The sequence below is a fragment of the Cherax quadricarinatus genome, chromosome 34, assembly GCF_038502225.1.
Source record: "Cherax quadricarinatus isolate ZL_2023a chromosome 34, ASM3850222v1, whole genome shotgun sequence".
Classification (NCBI taxonomy): Eukaryota; Metazoa; Arthropoda; class Malacostraca; order Decapoda; family Parastacidae; genus Cherax; species Cherax quadricarinatus.
In genome coordinates, this window is record NC_091325.1 from 13224065 (window position 1) to 13249304 (window position 25240).

At 40.4% G+C, this 25240-nt stretch overlaps 1 protein-coding gene across 3 annotated transcripts in view; it reads right to left on the reverse strand.

Moving 5' to 3' along the window:
• Nucleotides 1-25240, reverse strand: part of LOC128693782 (trehalase) — a 215551-nt gene that overhangs the window by 164017 nt on the left and 26294 nt on the right. Inside the window, exon 1 of one of the 3 annotated variants that reach the window (XM_070091169.1) lies at nucleotides 10814-10923. The exons of 1 other annotated variant lie outside the window; for it this stretch is intronic. The gene's annotated coding sequence lies outside the window, so the exon portion shown is untranslated. Of the gene's footprint in view, nucleotides 1-7553; nucleotides 7754-10813; nucleotides 10924-25240 lie in introns of those variants that run through there. One more of the 3 variants, XM_070091170.1, reaches the window with a different exon arrangement.

Below are 25240 nucleotides of genomic sequence, written 5' to 3' on the forward strand. Positions count from 1 at the left end.
GGTATTAACTGTGATACTCTGGTATTAACTGTGATACTCTAGTAATAACTGTGATGCTGTGGTATTAACTGTGATGCTCTATTATTAACTGTGATACTCTAGTAATAACTGTGATGCTCTGGTATTAACTGTGATACTCTGGTATTAACTGTGATACTCTGGTATTAACTGTGATACTCTGGTATTAACTGTGATACTCTGGTATTAACTGTGATACTCTGGTATTAACTGTGATACTCTGGTATTAACTGTGATACTCTGGTATTAACTGTGATACTATGGTATTAACTGTGATACTCTGGTATTAACTGTGATACTCTAGTAATAACTGTGATACTCTGGTATTAACTGTGATGCTCTAGTAATAACTGTGATGCTCTAGTAATAACTGTGATACTCTAGTAATAACTGTGATGCTCTGGTATTAACTGTGATACTCTAGTAATAACTGTGATGCTCTGGTATTAACTGTGATACTCTGGTATTAACTGTGATACTCTAGTAATAACTGTGATACTCTAGTAATAACTGTGATGCTCTGGTATTAACTGTGATACTCTAGTAATAACTGTGATGCTCTGGTATTAACTCTGATACTCTGGTATTAACTGTGATGCTCTAGTAATAACTGTGATGCTCTGGTATTAACTGTGATACTCTAGTAATAACTGTGATGCTCTGGTATTAACTGTGATACTCTGGTACTAACTGTGATGCTGTGGTATTAACTGTTATACTCTGGTATTAACTGTGATGCTGTGGTATTAACTGTGATACTCTGGCATTAACTGTGATACTCTGGTATTAACTGTGATGCTGTGGTATTAACTGTGATACGCTGATATTAACTGTGATGCTCTGGTATTATCTTTGATAAGCTGGTATTAACTGTGATACTGTGGTATTAACTGTGATACTCTAGTATTAACTGTGATGTTCTGGTATTAACTGTGATACTCTGATATTAACTGTGATACGCTGGTATTAACTGTGATGCTCTGATATTAACTGTGATACGCTGGTATTAACTGTGATGTTCTGGTATTAACTGTGATACTCTGGTATTAACTGTGATACTGTGGTATTAGCTGTGATACTCTGGTATTAACTGTGATACTGTGGTATTAGCTGTGATACTCTGGTATTAACTGTGATACTCTGGTATTAACTGTGATACGCTGGCATTAACTGTGATACGCTGGTATTAACTGCGATGCTCTGGTATTAACTGTGATACTGTGGTATTAGCTGTGATACTGTGGTATTAACTGTGATACTCTGGTATTAACTGTGATACTCTGGTATTAACTGTGATACTCTGGTATTAACTGTGATACTCTGGTATTAACTGTGATACTCTGGTATTAACTGTGATACTCTGGCATTAACTGTGATACTCTAGTAATAACTGTGATGCTCTGGTATTAACTGTGATACTCTGGTGTTAACTGTGATACTCTGGTATTAACTGTGATACTCTAATAATAACTGTGATGCTCTGGTATTAACTGTGATACTCTGGTATTAACTGTGATACTCTGGTATTAACTGTGATACTCTGGTATTAACTGTGATACTCTATTATTAACTGTGATACTCTAGTAATAACTGTGATGCTCTGGTATTAACTGTGATACTCTGGTATTAACTGTGATACTCTGGTATTAACTGTGATACTCTGGTATTAACTGTGATACTCTGGTATTAACTGTGATACTCTGGTATTAACTGTGATACTCTAGTAATAACTGTGATACTCTGGTATTAACTGTGATGCTCTAGTAATAACTGTGATGCTCTAGTAATAACTGTGATACTCTAGTAATAACTGTGATGCTCTGGTATTAACTGTGATACTCTAGTAATAACTGTGATGCTCTGGTATTAACTGTGATACTCTAGTAATAACTGTGATACTCTAGTAATAACTGTGATGCTCTGGTATTAACTGTGATACTCTAGTAATAACTGTGATGCTCTGGTATTAACTGTGATACTCTGGTATTAACTGTGATGCTCTAGTAATAACTGTGATGCTCTGGTATTAACTGTGATACTCTAGTAATAACTGTGATGCTCTGGTATTAACTGTGATGCTCTGGTATTAACTGTGATACTCTAGTAATAACTGTGATAATTGAATATTTACATTGTTACTAAGTATTAAGAGTGCTAGAAGAGTTGTCAGCAGAATATTAATAAAAGATAATAACAGAAGCTATCACTGTATTGTCACTGTATTAACACTGTATTAACACTGTATTATCACTATTATCACTGTATTAACACTATTATCACTGTATTAACACTGTATTAACACTGTATTATCACTGTATTATCACTGTATTAGCAGTGTATTATCACTGTATTATCACTGTATTATCACTGTATTAACACTGTATTAACACTGTATTAACACTGTATTAACACTGTATTAACACTGTATTATCACTGTATTAACACTGTATTAACACTGTATTATCACTGTATTATCACTGTATTATCACTGTATTAGCAGTGTATTAGTTTGCTTACAGAATATTAGGGAAAAAATATCAATAAAGTATTATTACATTAAGAATGTAATATAGCATATTTTGAGTATTAAAATAATAATTGTAAGAGGATTTAATATATTATTAGTATTATAATCAAAAAGAAGCGCTAAGCCAGGATTTAATATAAATTATGAATTTTAAAAAAATCGACCTAAAGGCCCCATAGATCAACCTTTTATCAGCTCCTTAGCTGGTTATTGGGGTTTAATGTCTAGTGGCTACACCAGGGGATCGGCAAACTACGATCAGCAAATTACAATATATATTGGTGCTATAAGAAATAAAACTGAAAATGTTATGCTGTTTACATATCATTAATTTTACCACATTGGCCCTAAAGCTTAAAATATGCACATTCTGGCCAATCTCTAGAAAACCTTTGCCGACCCCTGGACTACACGACGGTCATTAAAGCTGCATGCCACCTGTTCACCAAGTCAAGAAACCTTTAAGCTAAAATAAATATTAAATTAAAATCTCAGCTTATTTGCCCTTAGAGACTTACACCTGCCGGTACATAAATCTCATTATGTGTGTGTGTGTACTCACCTAATTGCTCACCTAACTGTGGTTGCAGGGGTCGAGACTCGGCTTCTGGCCCCGCCTCTTCACCGACCGGTACTAGGTCCTCTCTCCCCTTGCTCCATGAGCTTTATCATACCTCGTCTTAAAACTATGTATAGTTCCGGCCTCCACTACATCGCTTGCCAGACTGTTCCACTTCCTAACTACTCTATGACTGAAGAAATACTTCCTAACATCCCTTTGACTCATCTGAGTCTTCAGTTTCTAATTGTGACCCCTTGTTTCTGTGTCCCATCCCTGGAAGTGTGTGTGTGTGTGTGTGTGTGTGTGTGTGTGTGTGTGTGTGTGTGCTCACCTAGTTGAGGTTGCAGGGGTAGAGTCCAAGCTCCTCTCCCCGCCTCTTCACTGGTCGCTACTAGGTCACTCTCCCTGAACCGTGAGCTTTATCATACCTCTACTTAAAGCTATGTGGCCTGGTGGCTTAAGCTCCCGCTTCACACACGGAGGGCCCGGGTTCGATTCCCGGCGGGTGGAAACATTCGACACGTTTCCTTACACCTGTTAGGAGGCCTGGTCACAGACCGGGCCGCGGGGGCGTTGACCCCCGGAACTCTCTCCAGGTAAACTCCAGGTATGTATGGATTCTGCCTCCACTACATCGTGTGTGTGTGTTCCGAATACGTAAAACTTGCGCTTTTGGCTTAAATAGCAACGCTGTTCTTGCCGAATAAGGCAAGCAAAAATTTATGCATGCAATAATTTCGCAAAAATTATTCTGACCCTAACGAAAAAAAAATATATTTAATTGTGTTTGTTTATGAATACATTATTGTAAACTTATCTAAAATGTGTGTAGCTGGATTAGGCTAAATTAAACTGCGCTTCTTATAAGGTTAGGTAAGTTTTCTAAACGTATAAGAGAAAATTGTAGAAAGTATAAAGTAACTTATACAGGAGAAGGGGTTACTAGCTCCTAGTTCAATGGCATTTTAGTCGCCTCTTACGACACTCATGGCTTACAGAGGAAAGATTCTTATCCACTTACGTATGTGTGTATATATGTATAATATATATAGAACACACACACACACACACACACACACACACACACACACACACACAAATGACATAAGAATGTCATCAACTAAATCAATAAATAGGAGCAAGAAACACATCTTGATTATTTTCACAGTGAAGGCAATCGAGCTGCGTGGCTCTTTCGTGTATACGAATACAAACTCTTATGCTATAATGAAGTGCGAGGTCTGTCTAGGTCCTCGCAAACACAGTTTCATAAACATAAGCACAAACGAACACGTTTATTCAAGTAGGTATCAAGATGTCACAGAGTATACAACGAGGGAAGAACATGAAATTACTGGAATACTTCCAGTTCTAAATAAATGACTTGACTGACTCTTGTATCTGTTAAATGACTCCTTCCTTTTCCCAGCCTATATTAAATGTCACTTTCTCCTTTCCCTCCTTCGTATTTTTTTTAAATGGCGGCCTCCTCTCTCTCTCCCGTATTTATTTAACGCCACTTTCCCTCCCACTTGTCTTATTGATTGGAATAAGACAAGCAACAGGTAAAGTATACTCGCTTATTAAATGCTATGACTGACGGGAATAAAGTAGTCATTTTAAAGGATCAACAAAAATACTTGCCTGCATTTTATCTTCAATTTCTCTACGATGTATCAAGGTGATAATACTGGATAGAAACAGATATACAATGTTCATTCGATGAATCGAGAGTGAAAAACCGATCTGGTTTACACACTACAAAGGCATAAATTTATTAAATGCTCCAAGTCGGACCGAAATGTCGTCGTAAACTCCTCTCTCTTATGTGCGGTTATTTATGTATAGCTCAAGTTACGGTTTTGTGTTTTGTTGTTCTTTCAAAATTAATTGTTTGTTCATGTGTTATTTTCCTCTATATAATACACAAGCAGTATTGCGACATTTATTAAGCAGACTTCTGTAGCCCTGGACCTTTTTCAGGGTAATGATTTCGTTGACATTATCAAGCTGTGCGTCGACTTTAACTGCTGCTTGTTTGACATCTATGAACAGGCAACACTTTGGGATGTCCAAGGACTCACCCCTGAGTGCAGTCCTGGGTAACCTGTACATGGAGCACATAGAGGAGATAATAAATACGCATATCACCAGTAGTGTCGCGAGGCTAAGATAGCTAGCCAATGTCTAAACTTTTTCTTAATTTCAATACCTAACCCACTTTATTAACTATTGCAGAAGAAGAGCCAAAAAAAAAACCCCACTTTAATAGACACCAAACAGATTCTTAAGACTTCTAGTCAGCCACATTTTAGACAATCATTTCAACATTATTGTCTAGAGTGAAAATAACATAACATCACACCAACCGGAATAATATAGATAATGTATTATCCCGCTAGGATGTTTCGTGTTACAATCTCTTAATCACACTAAAACAGCCGGCGGCCCTATGTTGCAGAATGCCACGTATGCTTATTAAACTTTTACTGATGCTCTTTTGTCATTAGGGCGAGTCCAGGGAAGTCATGAGGGCGAGTCCAGGGGGTCTAGTCGATGGTGACATGCCCAGTGCATCAGCTACGGTATATGTGAGATACACATCTAAATTCTCACGGTATATGGAGTCTACACTCCTGAATCCCCACGGTATATATGGGGTACACTCCCGATTTCTCGCAGTATATGCTACTTACACCTGAATCCTCAAGGTACATGTCGGCTACATATCCAAAAGTCCCACTCCACATGTGGTCTATGCAGCACATGTTATCTACACTGCTGAATTATCGCAGCTCATGTGTGATACCTCCATTAATTTTAAGCACACATGTGAACTATTCACTTGAATTTTCACGACACGACATATATGTGTGATTTTCGAGATCACACAGTCGTAAGCCAATCATTCATAGCCTTAAGCCAAGGGTAAAGGAGACGGAAAATCGAGCCTCCACCACTCATGTGCTGAGTAATTTGCCCTGACAGAGAACAGAGCGACCTGCCAGTGCTCGCCGAATGACATAGATTGCCAAAGTGCTTACCATAAAACGAATGGAATATGTAGTAGTGGTTTTTGAGACATTTGCCTGAGCACATTGACAGCGTAGGTTACTCATCATTTATAACCGTAAAAGATATATACAGCACAATGTAAACAATGATAAAATTAACAATGTAAGCAAATACCATAAACACATACTATTATACCCCAAAAAATTAATAAGATTGGACTACCAATTTTAGTATCATCGTAAGCAAGATCATCCGTGTTTGCCTAATTTTGTCTTAGCATAGGATGGGATGATTTAATAAGTCATCAACACCTATTATAGACAAGTTTGGGAGATTATAGAGTTTTTTGGCTCTAACGTATGTTTAGGCTAGAGGCAATACTTTGGTTCGAGGAACGCTGAGGTAGAAAAGGAACTTTTCAACTCGATAGAACATTTTGACTTCAGGAAACGTTTTGTCTCCAGGGAACCTTTAGACTTGTGGGAACGCTTAAACTTAAGTAATGCATTAACTCAAGGCAATGATTTCATTCGTAAAATAAACGATTAAACTCAGGGAAACGTTTTGGCTTCAGGAAAGCACTGGGTTAAGGAAAAGCTTTGGCATATTAAGTCGTTTAGGTTCCAAAAACCGTTTTGGCCACTGAATGCTTAGGCTACATGTAACGTTTAGCTCGAGAGAACGCTTTAGGCTAAAGGGATCGTTTCGCTCGAGGGGAAATTTTGTACTAGGGGGGGGAGGAATATTTAACTAAAGGGAACGTGTTGAGCTAGAGAAAATGCTTTTGTCTAGAGGGAACGTTTTGAGCTCGAGGAAACGTTTCATAAACTCTTAGCCAAACTTGGTCTTTTCGCCGACCGGAGTATGATTTACTGCGTCATTAGAAAGGTATTAACTAAAGTTTCGTTGGGGCAATATTGATTTTTTCGGCGGATTCCCTCGTAATTTATCGAGGAAGGGAGGATGAAGGACAGAAGGGTAGAGGAAGGAGGAAAGGATGAGAATAGAAGAAGGGAGAGGAGTGAGGGAGAAGGGATCGGGAAGAAGAAAGCGGAGAACGACGAAGAGGAGGAGGAAGAGATGCATTGCCTCTCATTTGAGGAAGGACACTGACAAACTGGAGGGTGTTCAGATCGTCGTGAAAAATATGAAAGTTACCCTGAAAAATAAATCATATGAAGCCCGTATAGAAGTTCATGATATATTCTTTCATGGCTGAAAATAAATGGGTGTATGACTAAATTTGTTGATAAACCTAGAACAATAGACATTGCACTTTCGAAACTAGAAAGAGTATTTACGAGAGAATTAAATCTCAAGAATCGATAATAAATATTTAAAAAAAAAGTGACCAGGATCTATTTTACGAAGGATTTTATGACTTCAATGGAAAACAGGATTACAAAAAAAGACAGGTGAACAAACACATACTAGAAAAGATCTCGGTCCTGGATCCTTGATCACTTTTGTGTATCACTTGGGACCTTAAACACGACTTGGTATCACTTGGAACCTTGGACACGTCTTGATATCACTTGGGACCTTAAACACGACTTGGTATCACTTGGAATCTTGAACACGTCTTGGTATCACTTGGAATCTTGAACACGTCTTGGTATCACTTGGAACCTTAAACACGATTTGGTATCATTTGAAACCTTGATCACTTCTCGGTATCAAATAAGTTCATACTATTCAATAAGAATGATAAAATTAAATGCAAAATACATTAAGTTATTAAAGATTAGGGTAGCCTGATTCTGAGAAAGATTTCCGAGCAACTGAAGTATTATAAAGAAATGATATAATCATATATAACTGTGTGACCTTGGCTGTCTTCAAGAGAGAGCTGGACAGATACCTAAAGTCAGTACCCAATCAGCTGAACTTTGGTTCGTACGCTGGACTACGGGTGTTCAGCATTAACAGCCTGGATGGTCAGGCCCTGATCCACCGGGAATCCTGGTCAAAACCGGGGGAGCGGGGGCACTGACCCCCGAAATACCTTCTAGGTAGGTAGACTCCAGGTGGCATGAGACAGTTTATTCCGAATAAGTAGAAAAGATTAAATTATTTCTGTATATTTTATATTCCTCTTATTCCATATATTGGGAATCATTGAAGTTGTGTTTGTTTTATATACATTTATATATTATATAATGGAAGACATCACAATATAACGCGTGACTGCAAAATTTAAAAAAATACCACAGTGAAAACAAGAAATAAAACTTGATCACTTTCATGTGCTTACACACATCTTCAGAGGAAGATTTGTGTGTAAACACAGGAAAGCACTCAGGTTTTATTTCCTATTTTCACTGTGGTATTTTTTCATTTTATATAATTTTATATAATTTGAATACGCGTTACTGTTGAGAGAAAACTCACATGTTTGCGATAGAATACATAAAAAAAATGATTGGCTGTGTATTTCGACCTTCAGCTGGGGTCCTCATCAGCAAAAGCAGAAAAGGACCTGAGTCTAAGGCAGTGAAGATGTAATGTGTGAGGGCAATGCATGGTGTGAATATTATGCGAAGAAAATCGAGTGTAGAAATTAGATACTTTTCAGAAGGAAGTAGAGAGATTGTTTAGGTGGCGAAGGAATTTGTAATATCATAAGGAAGAGCGTTCTAAGCTGATAAATTATACGCATTCACGTACACAATCCATCCAGCGTGATGAAAAATGGCAAGAGAAATATACCTACCTATTGTTCCACTAAGTGACTTTCAAAGAGAACGAGACAGCAGCACACTGCGGGTATACCCAAGTTTGTTATATAAAATAAAGGTAAGGTTTGTCAGGGAACAGGACAAGAGTTTCCTGACGCGGATCTTAGTTATATGATGACCTGCAGCTGGAGCTTTTGGTCATCTGACCGAGGCCTTCCGCTGGCTAACCGGTCCACCCCTTTAAATATTATGGGTTTAATGATAACCATCAGATGATGTAACATCTATAAAATAAAATAAAATTTCTTCACTAAACACACCCCCTTCCTGTACAAACTTACCTTACACACTGTGTTATACTATTCCCTCCTGAGCACTGACCGAGTTACATAATACCTTTCCACTCACTAATCGTGCTACGCTACCCCATCTATACACTAATCCCCTTACGCATTACCACACGCCCTTGCACAACATCGTTACTGACTCTGATAATTCAATGATTCTAATGTTGACATTATGCATGAGGTAGGGACACTTGGCGCGGGAGGGATGATGATGAGGGAGGTGGTATGTGCTGCCAAGGAGGTAGGGTGGCTCTCCTACAGAATGAAAGAGAGAGAGACACCTCCTACCGAACCCTGTATGACTTGCTTCTTAAGGAAGCTCACTGTAGGTGCCTTTACCATAGCATCTGCCCGTTCATATATTTTTCTGGATGCCAGCATGTTCCGCGCACCAATGGAACTCCACATCCTTGTGCCCGCCTGAATCTTTTGAAACACTTGGCGGAGAGAAGCATACTGGGTTAGGGCAACACTCACGTTGGGAATCTGAGCAAACAGTAAGCCATGATACAACTAGCTAGTTATTAGGACGAAAGCAATGAAGGTTACGTGACGCTCCACAGCGAACACATACGACTTGCTTGGTAAATGCGGAAAATACGAGTATCACCGGCTATCACAGTAAAGCCAACACCATCCTCGCTCTATAACCCCTCAGTAAAGACATTTTTCCATGAATCATGAAGAAAATCATGATCCAAGAAAATAGACAAGGCCATCACACGGTCTCGACACTTAGTGGCTCCCAACAAGCGCCGAACCTCAAGTACCACCCTAAAAGGGCAGGGAAAGAAGCTTATTTCTGTGGCTTCAGACAAAAAACACAGGAAGCCTGGTACGACATGCAAAAGGTTACGCCTTTCATAAGAACATAAGAACATAAGAAAGGAGGAACACTGCAGCAGGCCTATTGGCCCATACTAGGCAGGTCCTTTACAATTCATCCCACTAACAAAACATTTGCCCTACCCAATTTTCAATGCTACCCAAGAAATAAGCTCTGATGTGCAAGTCCCACTCAAATCCAACCCCTCCCACTCATGTACTTATCCAACCTAAATTTGAAACTACCCAAAGTCCTAGCCTCAATAACCCAACTAGGTAGACTGTTCCAATCATCAACTACCCTATTTCCAAACCAATACTTTCCTATGTCCTTTCTAAATCTAAACTTATCTAATTTAAATCCATTACTGCGGGTTCTCTCTTGGAGAGATATCCTCAAAATTACTGTATGGGAAATATTTCCATAACTAACAGCATAAATTTGAAGGTCTGCTAAAAAACTAGTCATTTAAAGGCCGATTTATACAGTATTTTCCCTATCTCCTGCTTGATTTTATCCATTTGGGTTCCTTTTTGTATTTCACGCAGATTTCCCCTTGTTTAGACTTTCCCATGGTAATATACTGTATGCGGCCACTGCTCAAGTCTTTGCCTCACTTGAGAATAGAGCATGGAGTCTTATCAATAGTGAAAGCAGATCTCTCTAGTAAGACTTGTTTTCAGTACTGTTTACTTCCCCGTGCTCTGACAGGAAATCTTTCTACTTCCTTCAGCCATATTCTTGTGATGGGCTACAATATCTAGCGTGAACCGCGATGGAGAGAGAGAGAGAGAGAGAGAGAGAGAGAGAGAGAGAGAGAGAGAGAGAGAATCAACTCGCTTGATCTGATGTGATGGTTGTAGAGCGTGCACTCTTGCAGGTCTAACTTGAAGACGCACTCTACGTGAAGTGCTTGTGCAACGTTCTGTGCCGGCTTATATCCATCTCCGACATTCCAATTTTTTTCCGCTCCTTGATCCGTCTCACACTCGTCACAATACTCGGAAGGCAGTTGTTGGTTATCACGCTGAGTCACACTTGGTGCGTCTGCCTCTCAGCACTTATCAACTCTGTCGAGTGTGCTCCTGGTTTGACAGGAAGAGTATTGCTGATTAATCAGTTTATAAGGTTATACCTACCTACACAGACCACCACATTACACCATCACATACCATAACACTGCATCACTATATTCAGTGCCAGACCTACATTTTGGGGGCCCTGAAGCTTGAACTGTAATAGGAGCCCTTCGCAACCAGCAATTGCTGGCCTACATGCTAATTTAATAGCCTTTTAATTTTTATTTCAACTACGTATTATCTTGTACTAAATTATACTATACTATTAATATTATTATAAAAAACTCTCATACAGTAGACCAAAAAGTTTTATGTAATATGGAATAAAAGTCGCATCTGGAGCCTCTACGGGATTAGGGGCCCTGAATCTTAACTTTTATTAGTTTCATAGTAGATCCGCCCCAGACTACATTACGCCACCACACTACGATACCCGACTCCTGGTTCCTCCAAAGGATGAACCACACATGAACAATCATCCTCGTTGCCTCATCTATATAAGGCTAACATAAGATGGAGCACTAGAACGCTTCTGATAAATAATTTTAATAACCCAGTGACGACGCTGAATCTCGTGATCACTGAATACTCCCAGGTCTGAGATCCTCAGGTCTCAGACCCCTCAGGTCTCAGATCCACACATCACAGACCACCAAGTCTCAGATCCCCTGGGCTCTCACTCCCAGTTCTAAGATCCCCGAATCTCGCAGGAGGAAAAGCTGGAAAGAAATTCTGATTAAAGTCGACATTTAAGAGAGGAAGTCAAATGAAAACGTGGGAGAAAGCATGTGAGTTTGGCACAGATTTTCCTTTTCATGGGACTCCCACTCGTGCTATTCAAAAGGCAGAAAACCATACAGGAAAAATATACAAAAAAAAATTTCTTCTAAGAAAAATAAATACTATAGTTATGTATGTGTGTGTGTGTGTGTGTGTGTGTGTGTGTGTGTGTGTGTGTGTGTGTGTGTGTGTGTGAGTGTGTGTGAGTGTTTGTGTGTGTGTGTGTGTGTACTCACTTAGTTGTACTCACCTAGTTGAGGTTGCAGGGGTCGAGTCCAAGCTCCTGGCCCCGCCTCTTCACTGGTCGCTACTAGGTCACTCTCCCTGAACCATGAGCTTTATCGTACCTCTGCTTAAAGCTATGTATGGATCCTGCCTCCACTACATCGCTTCCCAAACTATTCCACTTCCTGACTACTCTGTGGCTGAAGAAATACTTCCTAACATCCCTTTGATTCATCTGTGTCTTCAGCTTCCAACTGTGTCCCCGTGTTGCTGTGTCCAGTCTCTGGAACATCCTATCTTTGTCCACCTTGTCAATTCCTCGCAGTATTTTGTAAGTCGTTATCATGTCCCCCCTATCTCTCCTGTCCTCCAGTGTCGTCAGGTTGATTTCCCTTAACCTCTCCTCATAGGACATACCTCTTAACTCTGGGACTAGTCTTGTTGCAAACCTTTGCACTTTCTCTAGTTTCTTTACGTGCTTGGCTAGGTGTGGGTTCCAAACTGGTGCCGCATACTCCAATATGGGCCTAACGTACACGGTGTACAGGGTCCTTAACGATTCCTTATTAAGATGTCGGAATGCTGTTCTGAGGTTTGCCAGGCGCCCATATGCTGCAGCAGTTATTTGGTTGATGTGCGCTTCAGGAGATGTGCCTGGTGTTATACTCACCCCAAGATCTTTTTCCTTGAGTGATGTTTGTAGTCTCTGGCCCCCTAGACTGTACTCCGTCTGCGGTCTTCTTTGCCCTCCCCCAATCCTCATGACTTTGCACTTGGTGGGATTGAACTCCAGGAGCCAGTTGCTGGACCAGGTCTGCAGCCTGTTCAGATCCCTTTGTATTTCTGCCTGGTCTTCGATCGAATGAACTCTTCTCATCAACTTCACGTCATCTGCAAACAGGAACACCTCGGAGTTTATTCCTTCCGTCATGTCTTTCACAAATACCAGAAACAGCACTGGTCCTAGGACTGACCCCTGTGGGACCCCGCTGGTCACAGGTGCCCACTCTGACACCTCGCCACGTACCAATACTCGCTGCTGTCTTCCTGACAAGTATTCCCTGATCCATTGCAGTGCCTTCCGTGTTATCCCTGCTTGGTCCTCCAGTTTTTGCACTAATCTCTTGTGTGGTACTGTGTCAAACGCCTTCTTGCAGTCCAAGAAAATGCAATCCACCCACCCCTCTCTCTCTTGTCTTACTGCTGTGTGTGTGTGTGTGTGTGTGTGTGTGTGTGTGTGTGTGTGTGTGTGTGTGTGTGTGTGTGTTTCGTAGGATGATGGTGAGCAGTCCCTTATCCACAAAGCAGAAGAAAATTTTCCCTTTCTGGTATCAGACCTACTCTCCCAACGTGTATAATTACTGTACAGTCTTTCGGTTTTGTGCGTCCTCTTAAATAATAATAATAATAATAATACGTCCTTTCTGAAATATTCTCTTATAAGTTTAAAGATATTTTTTTTTCATTTATGTTAATAGAAAAATTAATAATTCTGTACCAAAAAAAATTAGAAAACTTACCTAACTTTATTATAACAAGCGTAATTTAATTTAGCCTAATCCAACTAAACATATTTTAGATAAGTTTGCACAATGAAATATATTTTTGTGGATAGGTTCAGAATGATTTTTGCGAAATTATTTTAAATGTCCTATCTGTAATCCATAAGCTATAAACCTAATTAACCTACCAATCAAGAACTAAGCCAAAAGGTGTTGATGAAAGATCCGATTTTTGAATGGCGTCCTTAATTAGAACATTTATCAGCTGTCAGTCTGGAGAACATGAGCAGCCAGCCCTACCTGCTGTCTGGGAGGACGTGTGACCTGGAGTGACTACTTGTAGGGTAAATTAAAGTGAGGACTAGTTAGGAATGGCTTCGATTTGCTATTACCCAAGATGTACTATAGCGTTACTTGATTATTCTCATAATATTGACAGGGAAGTGCAAGCACGCATGGGTCAAAAATAGTAAAAGGTAAGAAATCGCGTCTGATGTAAGATTAGGGTGTAGCTCCAGTTTCTTGGATCAAGGACGACATCGCATCAAGGAATCTCTTTTCAAGGACGTGTCATGTGAGAATTCAGATGAACCAGATAATTATACTAAATACATCATAATGGTGCACCTCTCTTTTCCCTCGAGAATGGTGAATCCATTCAATAAATCCTGCGTCCCATGACAAGCTGTTACTCTTTAAATAATAGGTATAATAGGGTTGAAGGGTTAGAAATCGATAATGTCTGTCGACGAAACAGTGGAGACAGCCTGAATCCCTCAAATAAAAATCGGTGAGTAAAAATCTTTACACACACACACACACACACACACACACACACACACACACACACACACACACACACACACACACACACACACTGCAGGAATAGATAGATGTACAGTAGACTTCATTCCCAGCCAGTGAAAGGTTATGAAAATTGAGGCAAGGCCATAAATAAAATACAGACGAGAGCGGATAGAAGTAAGTAACAAACTTCAGAAAAGAAAAATAACTGAGTATCGACCCCACAATCACAAAGTGATTGAAGGCCTTGTATACAAAGTGCATGTATGTTAGAACTAGAGTGGAAGCACCAGGATGGTGCTGATGTCTGAGCATCTTCAGAAACTGGAGAAAATTCAATGGCCAAAGACTGAATATTTGAGAGGAAGAGACAGGGGGGAAGGAAACATCGATTGAGGTTAAAGATGTAAATGAATCGCAGCGACGCCAGAAAGCATTTATTTTCAATATATTTTATTTAATAGAAAAACCAGGACGAGAAAATGATGGAGAAAGAGTAAGGTGATGAGGACAACAAAATAATTAGGTAACGAAAAATTGGATATCAGATTGGAGGCAGAGAGTATGGAGGAGGTGAATGTATCATAGAACTGACGAGGGGAAAAAAGTGAGTGATGCACTGAAGAGTCTGTGGAGACAAAGAACTTTATTCATTTAAGCAAAGAAGGGAATGTATGAGAGTATAGTTTTACCACGCTCTTATATGGGTGTGAAGCATGGGTGGTGAATGTTGCAACAAGGAGAAGGATGGAGGCAGTGATATCGTGTCTGAGGGCAATGTGTGGTGTGAATATAATGCAGAGAATTCGTAGTTTGGAAATTAGGAGGAGGTGCGGGATTACCAAGACTATTACCCAGTGGGCTGAGAAGGGGCTGCTGAGGTGGTTCGGACATGTAGAGAGGTTGGAACAAAACAGAGTGACTTGAAGAGTGTATAAATCTGTAGTGGAGGGAAGGAGGGGTCGGGGTCGGCCTAGAAAAGGTTGGAGGGAGGGTGTAAAGGAGGTTTTGTGTGCGAAGTGCTTGAACTTCCAGGAAGCATTCGCGAAGGTGTTAGATAGGAGCGAATAGAGATAAATGGTTTTAAGGACTTTACGTGCTGTTAGAGTGTGAGCAAAGTAACATTTATGAAGAGATTCAGGGAAACCGGCAGACCGGACTTGAGTCCTGGAGATGGGAAGTACAGTGCCTGCACTCTGAAGGAGCGTTGTTAATGTTGCAGTTTTATAACTGTGGGTGTGGGTGGGTGTGAGTTAGACCTGATTAGCTTGGGCTACTAGGTCAGATGCTTTGCCCCTTTCTTAAGTGAATGTGACCTGACCTGACTAGGTTAAAGCATTGGCTTAAGCCGGTGGGAGAATTGGACCTGCCTCGCATGGGCCAGGAGGCCTGCTGCAGTGTTCCTTCTTTATGTTCTTGTGATGAAAGTTTTTCTTTTTCGGGCCACCGTACCTTGACAGGAAACGGTCGATGTTAAAAAAAAAAAAATCACCCAGTTTCAATGAAAGATATAATAGGCCCAAATTGCTCGGAATTTATTGTGGCAGTTCAGACACTAGTCAAGAGTGGACCAGGAGCTGAGATGCGACTGCTGAAACCACAGCTAAACGAATACACAAACGGAATTTGGAAAGAATGCAAATATGATTAAACAAAAGACTGCTGAATTCCAAGCCAAGTGAGAAATAAGTTCAGAGGCGTCCAACAAAATCGATACCAGTGATAAAAGTTATAAATTACGAAGAAAAAACTGAGCTCTGCAAATGACTTATATAAATAAAAAAACAGAAGACACACGAAAACCATTTAGAGATCTATAATCTGATGTGAAAAAAAATCAGATGGGAAACCAGCAACATGGGTGTACAAGGTGTGAAGATGTCGACAACAAGTGGGTTCATACGTGCCGTTCAAAACATTTATTAGGATTAGGTTAGGTAAGAGTTGTCAGGAAAGAGAACAAGTGTTTCCTGACGTGGGTCTTAGTCATATGATGACCCACCACTCTAGCTTTTAGTCATCTGACCGAATCCTTTTCCTGGCTTACAGATCCATCCCTTTAAAAATTATAATTATGATTATTATCATTTCATACTACTTATTTATTAGGAAAAAAATTTACGTCACGAGTAACGAAAGCCAAACCCTTCCCTTGGTTTCGGACGAGTCTCTCATTATCCGTGATGGATGACCACTCTTTCAGTAATTGTCGACTTGAATCATTTAAACTAAAAAAATATATAATAACATTACTGTAAGGAATCTTCCACATGAAGACAGACTGAGAACATTTAATCTTCACTCTCTTGAAAGAGGTAGAATGAGAGGAGCTGTCTCCGCTTTACACTGTCCTGAATTATACACAAGTGTTTAAATCCACAAACAACGACATGGTCAACAATAGGCTACAGTTTTAAATTACAATAAGTAAGTTCACAGGACATTAAAATATGCTTGTTTACATAGTGGTAGATGGTTGACAAGAACTGCAGGAGAATGTACTATATATGAGGCAAGACGTACCGATAAATATGGTAGAAAGTCTGGGTGTAAAGCAAGCCTTTACTTATACACTGCGATTCTTTGTAAACTAAGCTTTATGTTCAAGCTCTATTAAGAGAGAAAAGTACTGTAAATTAAGATTTGCTCTGCACACAGAATCTACAAAAGAAACGATAGTGTTTGCTGCAACAGTTGGAACTTCCAAATTATGCATCATGAATAAGTAAAAGACTTGTAGCCAGCGCCCTCCAGGATGTGAGTTGTGTTAAGGCTGGTCACCACCTCTGAGCCTTGGGATAGGAAGAGAGACTAAAGGAGCTATACCTGATAACGTTAGAAGACAAAAGGACCACGGGCGCATGACAACTATATAAAATACTCCGAGAGAGATTAATAGGATGGACAGGAAAAAAGACTGTTCATGAGGTGGAAAACAGGTGCACGGGAGCACAGTTGGTGTATCGTCAAGGATGACGGGTTCCTCATAGTGATGCAAGATCCTCGGTAAAGGGACTGAAATTATGACCTAGGTTTTATGCTTCTTCAATGGTCCGTTATCGTCTGCTCGCGCGTCATGATCTAGTTTCTCCTCTATGTATTGTTGCATTGCTATTATTATAATGGTTTTTAAACGGTTAACATACGTCACATTAAAATAGTTTAATCTCAATAACACATGTAGAGCCACTGTCTTACGCATACAACATTTGCCTTAGTACTACGGACAGTGTCTAGAAAAGCAATCCTAAGGGTCGGACATCAGACAACCTGTCACCCAAAGTGATAACGCTAGTCTTACAGTATATACATTTACATATATACCGTTTACTCTCTGTCCACTTTTATAGATTAGGTATGGTTTACCCAAATTATTCCAACTTTACAGCTATAACAGAACAAAACATAAGCAGTGTTGCTTTAAAGATTGCATGTGCTTTAGATATACTACCAGAAACATGATCCACAGAAAGGATGTTTCAATACATACACAGGAAAAATAACAACGGATTCTTAGGAGAGATTGCGTCAGAACACGGTGGAATACAACAAACTCGTGGAGAATTGACCGGAAATACTACATAACGTGTCTCTCCCGCACGTCCAGTGGCTTACTTTATGAAGGTCTTAGTTTATGAAGGTCAGTGAGCATCGACTTGTGCTGAAATTGGTGAGAAAAAACGTTGCAGATGCTTTCATCGGAACAACATATAACTTGAGAGAGATCTATACAGAGCGAAAGTTTGCCAGCAGTTCGTCGTTTGGATCCATCAGTAGAAGTTTTCAAGTGGGAACTAAATACGTTTCTGCAGGAGACTCGAGAGCAGCTATGTCGCAACATTTACGTACACCACTGGCAGTAACTGCCTCTCACGTCAGGGAGTAACTAAGGCATCTTGGCCTGTGGTTCCACTCCGATAGTTGTAAAAGAAATCCCCAGAAACTAGTCACAGATGTAACGCAAGTCACAAATATGTGAAGTCACAGGTATGTGATGCAAGTCACAAGTATATGAGGTATGTGACAGGTACGTGATGCATGTCACAGGGAGGTTGACAATGCTGGCTGTCAAGGTCGTCGAGTCATATAGAGAACATATAAATGTCTACATCCGGGATGGGTCTCTGCGGTTCACTAGTGAGGAATTTAGGCATGAGGTTCCAACACAACCGAGCCTGAAGTTCCAACACAGCCGAGCATGAAGATCCAACACTTCCGAGCACGAAGTTCCAACACACAAGCGAGCATTAACTTCCAACACAACCGTGTATGTAATATACAGTAAATCATAACAAATTTGCAATATTCATCTGAACATATAGTTGCCACACAAGAGAGGAAGTAGAGCATAAAGCTGATAAAGAGTAGAGCATTAAACTACAACACCTCAATCCGCGGTGGCCATGTAACACTTGAGGATTGTTAACAGTGGCGGTGATGAAGGAGTAACGATTTGATCCGAGCGAACTAAAGGAAGCTCCATTTCCTTGATTCAAAAGTATATTTTTTTTATCACCAGCATCAATCCACCCCTTTTTGAAGGGACTTTCAAGTTGAACCGTGACAGAACATTAACATGGTGCAAGTCTTATGATGCTGTTCTTAGTTAAGGATTTTCCATTTTTATTTTATGTAAGAATAATAATTATTTTATTATTATTACTAATAGGAAAGCGTTACTCCCGTAGGGGGTCACACAGCGCCTGGAAAATAGGAGGTAATCACATGTAAGGCATGTGTAAGGCTTTTCCAATTCACTCGACCAACAGAAGTTTTCACGAGAGCAGACGCTAACTTATATGTTGTGGATGGATAAGACATGAAAAACACTTACTGTCTTTATTTCCGAAAAGTCTTATTCATCAATTTACCGGAATTGTATACAATTATAAAGATATGTATATAGCGAGAAGTGGCGAGACATTTTGCCTTGGACTGCCGGGTTCATGTTTGGGATAAAGTTTGTTATCACTGTTCTTAACTTTCTCGTTTTCCCTGCACAGCTGCAGGACACGTGAAGGGTGGGAGGAACTGTGGCAGCAGCTGCTGGTGTGTGTGTTGTAGCTCCCAAGTCAGCAGTTACTGGTATGGGTGTTGTGGTACCCACGACAGTAGCTACTGGTGTGGGTGTTGTGGCACCCACGGCAGTAGTTACTGGTGTGGGTGTTGTGGCACCCACGACCGTAGCTGCTGGTGTGGGTGTTGTGGCACCCACTACAGTAGCTACTGGTGTGGGTATTGTGGGACCCACGGCAGTAGTTACTGGTGTGGGAGTTGTGGTACCCATGACAGTAGCTATTGTTGTGGGTGTTGTGGCACCCACGGCAATAATTACTGGTGTGGGTGTTGTGGCACCCACGACAGTAGCTACTGGTGTGGGAGTTGTGGCACCCACACCATGGGCTACCTACAGTGCCGATATCCCAATTTTACTAGGACAGATTTCTTAAGAAGTGTCCAGCGCCAATTTCTTAGCACTCTATACCTTAAGGGACACGTAAGTTCCCCCGTCTGCTAATAACATGTTCATTTTTTCATTCTAATCTGTCTTATCCATAATTACTATCGCATTTGCTCTGTCTGTTTCGTAAGGTGAAGTTTAGGATCTTTCCTTAATACATGGTACAACTTAACAGATCTTTGAGGACAATTGTGTTGCAGAGGTCTGAGTAAAATTCAGAGATACTATCCGTTGTGGGTTCTTGATCCAAAAGATTAGAGCTACTCCTCTCCTTGAATCATACGTGATTACCATTCAATTCCCCAGGCGCTAATTAATCGCCATGGGTTTAGCGCTTCCCCATGCATATATTAAACAGAAGTGTCTCGGTCGCTGTGGAATCCGATAAAGGTGTACCTACCTCAACGGTTCAACCCTCACAAGAGACATAATCGAACCTCCAAATCCACAAGAGGAAGAGGGACTGCAGCTGAACCCCCTAAAGACAGCCCAATTTATTAGTGGTTCACATGAGTAGGAGTATTAAAAAAAATCATGTGAATTTTGTAAACTTCAGACTATACAACACACTGAAAACGTAAATCCTGTAAAATACAGTAACGCTGAAAGCTTTAAGCCGAGACCAGAAAAAGAACTCGTCAGTTATTACTCTAACTGGTCCAAGTATAATGACTCACGAAATCGTAATTATACGATTGGAAACACTTCACAGAACGGGTGAGGTTTGAACCCATGGGGAGTGAGACCTAAAATTCACAGGCCTGTGAGTTTTAGAACTCACTTGCCATGGTTCAAGCCCCACCCGTTCCGTGATTTATATTGTTAGTAAATTGTTAAATTTACATATACGCAGCCTAAAATAATAGCGTATTAACCTTCCCATAAGATGCATCAGCCTGTGACGATTAAAGAGGTTCAAACAAAGCATAGTCAAAATAAAATAATATCGTAAAATAATCCCTTACCTACTTCAATAATGACTTTCTTCTAAGCAGGACAAACTTGTGTTGAAAGTTTAAAGCCAAGCAGGAAAGGCTTTTTCAGGTTATCACACGAAAACCACAAACCGGGAGAAACCTAAATAAAACTGACCAGGGAGCATTTAAATATACTACTAATTGCATGAATCATTCACTGATTACAGTACACTAACGTTGAAAATTTGAAACCTATAGGATGAAATGTTCCCATATTATAGGCGAAAATTATTGTTTTTTTTTTTTTTTTTTTTTTTTTTTTTTGAGATTATAAATTTTCTCTTGGAGTCGCCTTATGATAAACAGTTAATGGAAACTTACACAGACTATTTTCATTTTGAAATTTGGGTTAGATTACACAAACTCCCAAAAAGGTGTAGTAATCATAAGCAAATTAATATGTAATGGTTACGATACGTCTGGCAAGGAGGGTAACAGGAAACGTTAATTTCTGTGTCTGAATTAGCGTAAGGTGTTGCACACACTACGATCCCTGAACTAGTGTAAGGTGGTGCAACTGGTGCACACACTACGATCCTTGAGGATCTAGGTGCACCTAGTGCAGAGACTTGAGAAATTAGTGTAAATTGGTGCACAAGGTACACACACAACACACACAAACCTCAAATATACAGGTCAGGTCTCGACCTTTGGAAGGGAAGGCAAGCAGGTTCAGTCTTAGGAAAGGAAGGCAAGTAGTTTCAGTCTGGGGAAGGGAAGGGAAGGCAAGTAGTTTCAGTCTGGGGAAGGGAAGGGAAGGCAAGCAGGTTCAGTCTGAGGAAGGGAAGGCAAGCAGGTTCAGTCTGAGGAAGGGAAGGCAAGCAGGTTCAGTCTGGGGAAGGGAAGGCAAGCAGGTTACATTTGCGGAAAGGAAGCCAAGCAGGTTACATTTGGGGAAGGGAAGGCAAGCAGGTAACATCTAGGGGAAGGGAAGGCAAGCAGGTTACATTTGGGGAAGAGAAGGCAAGCAGATTACGTCTGGTGAAGGGAAGGCAAGCAGGTTACATCTGTGGAAGGGACGGCAAGCAGGTTACATCTGGGGGAGGGAAGACAAGCAGGTTACATCTGGGGAAGGGAAGGCAAGCAGGTTACATCTGGGGAAGGGAAGGCAAGCAGGTTACACCTGGGGAAGGGAAGGCAAGCAGGTTACATCTGGGGAAGGGAAGGCAAGCAGGTTACATCTGGGGAAGGGAAGGCAAGCAGGTTACATCTGGGGAAGGGAAGGCAAGCAGGTTACATCTGGGGAAGGGAAGGCAAGCAGGTTACATCTGGGGAAGGGAAGGCAAGCAGGTTACATCTGGGGAAGGGAAGGCAAGCAGGTTACATCTGGGGAAGGGAAGGCAAGCAGGTTACATCTGGGGAAGGGAAGGCAAGCAGGTTACATCTGGGGAAGGGAAGGCAAGCAGGTTCAACCCCAGGAAGAGTTACTTAAGTCCTAGTATAAAGACTCCTTCACCTACGTCAATATAATGTACCTTATTCCTGTGTATTTTTATTTCCTTCGTGATTTAATTTCATATTTCTCTCCAAGGTTAGTGTTCCCTCGGAAACTTTTTTCATGATTTCTTTTATATATCATGTATTAACAAACCGGCTGTGTCCCACCGACGCAGGGTGGCCCAAAAAAGAAGAAATACTTTCATCATCACTCACTCTATCATTGTCTTGCAAGAGGGGCGCCGACGCTACAGTTCAAAACTGTGAATATATTTGTAACGAAAAAAAAGAGGTTTGGGGATTAAATAACTCCTGCTCACCTTATCTTTCAGCGTGTCTCAGAGCAGGTTATACCACAAGGTGTGAAGACATGGCAGCGCCACCAGCTTTTATTGCATCTATATTCCAGCTTAGGGAAGAGCGTTTTCAGGGTTTGGGTTAATAGAGCGCCACGCTGTTCCACGTAAAAGCTTAATTTGTAGCTCGTGTCTGGATCTTCATTCTTGTCGGTAGTGCGTTTAATGTGTCCTGCATAGTGGAAGATGCTGGTGCAACCTGCTCTTCAATTTGTACAGGCAATGTTTGATGAAATGTCGTTTATTTGTTTGCTATCTAAATATTTCAGAAATTTAATTTTTTTGATATTCTAGGTTAGGTTAGGTTTAAATAATGTATACTGAATCGCATTAATATACAATTAACCGATAATAACGAAATATACGCAGCATAATTCTAGCAGTGCAGGGAATATAGTAATATCTTGAGCGTGCGTTTGCTCGCGAACGCTGAAAAAAAAAAAAAGTTGAAAGATGTCTCACGATTAGGAATCTTCCACAACGCTGGAGAATGTGACGTGCTCCAGTGCGACAGGGAAGACCTCAGTGACAGAAGGCAGATATTAACGGTAAGAGATGAGGCATCAGAATGGGAGTGAAGCGTAGTGTTCCGCAAGGATCACCTCTCGTTGTGACTCTTCCAGGGTAGTGGATGCCCTGACTCTGACCAATAACTCTCGATAAAAACGATTACAACCACCGAGCACTTCCGTACATAGCAAGCGTATAGTTATTAATGCATTAAGCATCAGAGGCGCATTTGCCCGCTGCCAGGTGATACCCTCCCACTGATGTAGTTTGGCTACTGTTAACTATATATTAATATGTGATAATATCGGCTAAATATAAGGTTAAAGCACTAAGAAATTAACTGACAAATGCGTTTCAAGAACGGCATGACGCCCACACAGCGAAGGAGACCTCTCACATAATGACTTATACCTCCATCTTTATACTTCCCACAATAACGTTTACCTCTCACAAGGTCAAGTAGACTTCCCACAAACTTAAGTGTACCTTCCGCAAGGTTGACATGTATGACAAGCAATGAAGGTAACTGGAACTATTATCAGCAGATTGAAATGTGTTCGAAGAGACGAAAAAAGGCACTATAAAATAGATTTCTCAGCAGATTATTTGTTTCATCTTTTCAGTATTATTGGGTTGAACGATAAGCTTGTGCTGTGAAAATTGAAGAAGTTTCATTACTATGGAAGAGTCACGTTTGCTTTTTGCAGGTTACCATTTTGAAGCATAATAATGGACAGTTGAAGACGTGGTGCATTTGTTGATGGTGTTGATATATTCCATCTTTCCAAAGGTATTTAAATTGCTTTCGTGGGAATTGTAACGTTTTGAGGAACCACAGTGTGTTCAGTGGATCCTAATGATGTACTGCCAACAATGGTGAAAAAAGACGTAAGTTACACAGGACAAGATTGTACTGAGATCCCGTCTCGCTCTGTATGGAGCTTTATCAAGTAATACGATGACTTGATAAAGCTTTACACAGAGCAAAGCGTTGTCAGACGTAAACCGCCTATTTGTTATATTGGTATTATCGGTTAACTTTACGTGTGCGCATATATGTACTCACCTATACGTGGTTGGAGGGTTCGAATCAGAGCTCCGTGTGTGTGGGGTTAATAACGTTAACCTAGTCAAAACTTAGGAGAGCAAATGCTAAATGTTTTTAGAAGCTGAGCTCGACAGGAAATCAATGCACTGCAATGCGTACGAAAAATAACTATACAGAATACAGTTTGCTTAGAGGGGTCAGAGCTTAATTAAGAGATGCGTATTCTGAAACATTTTTTATACATTTTTTCAACATTATTAAAATGTATGAACAACTAAGGCAACTAAAGTGAAAATTCGGTGTGTAGGTAGGTAAGGTTTGTCAGGAAACAAAGCTAGTGTTTCCTGACGTGGGTCTTAGTCAAATGATGACCCACAGCCGGAGCCTATGGTCATCTGACCGTGTTTACATTATGAAGCCTTTTACATTATATTATTCTTATCGTCATCAAAAGGAAGCAATAAGCTCACTGGGGTCATAGAGCTCTTTGGGAAATGGGAGGTAATCAGGTGTGATCCGAGGAATAAAAGGATAGCTCAAATTGCTTGAATAAGTCGTTCACCAGCACTATGGCACCACCTACCCTTCTCTCCCACACTGAAGGGCCACATAATACAACTCTTTCATTTTAGACAGTACATTTTTGTGGATAACTTATTATTTGCTACCTTAATGCTTAATGACCACCGAACAACGTGATTACAGTAAAGTCAAAAGTTAAAAAAATATTATTTACGGTGTCTTTTTCAATTAGTTCAAAAATAATATTGCTGTTAACATTAAAACATGAAAGTAAAAATACACACACACAAAAAAAATATAATTTAGTCAATAAGCAGGACATGCAAAGCATAGGTAAATATTCCCTCGTTGTTTTTACAACTCAAGGATAAACATTGTGATGAAGTCGTGACGACAACGAGGTTATATGTCACAGACCGATATGTCTATCACCGATTGTGTTTTCAAAACCTGTTAACCGTCAGATCAGCTAAGCTGTTGCTACCCGCGGCCCTATGCCCGATATATGCATCACAACAGGCCTAGTCTAGCTCTCTTTTTTGCTGGGGTCTAACCGTGTAGTGTTT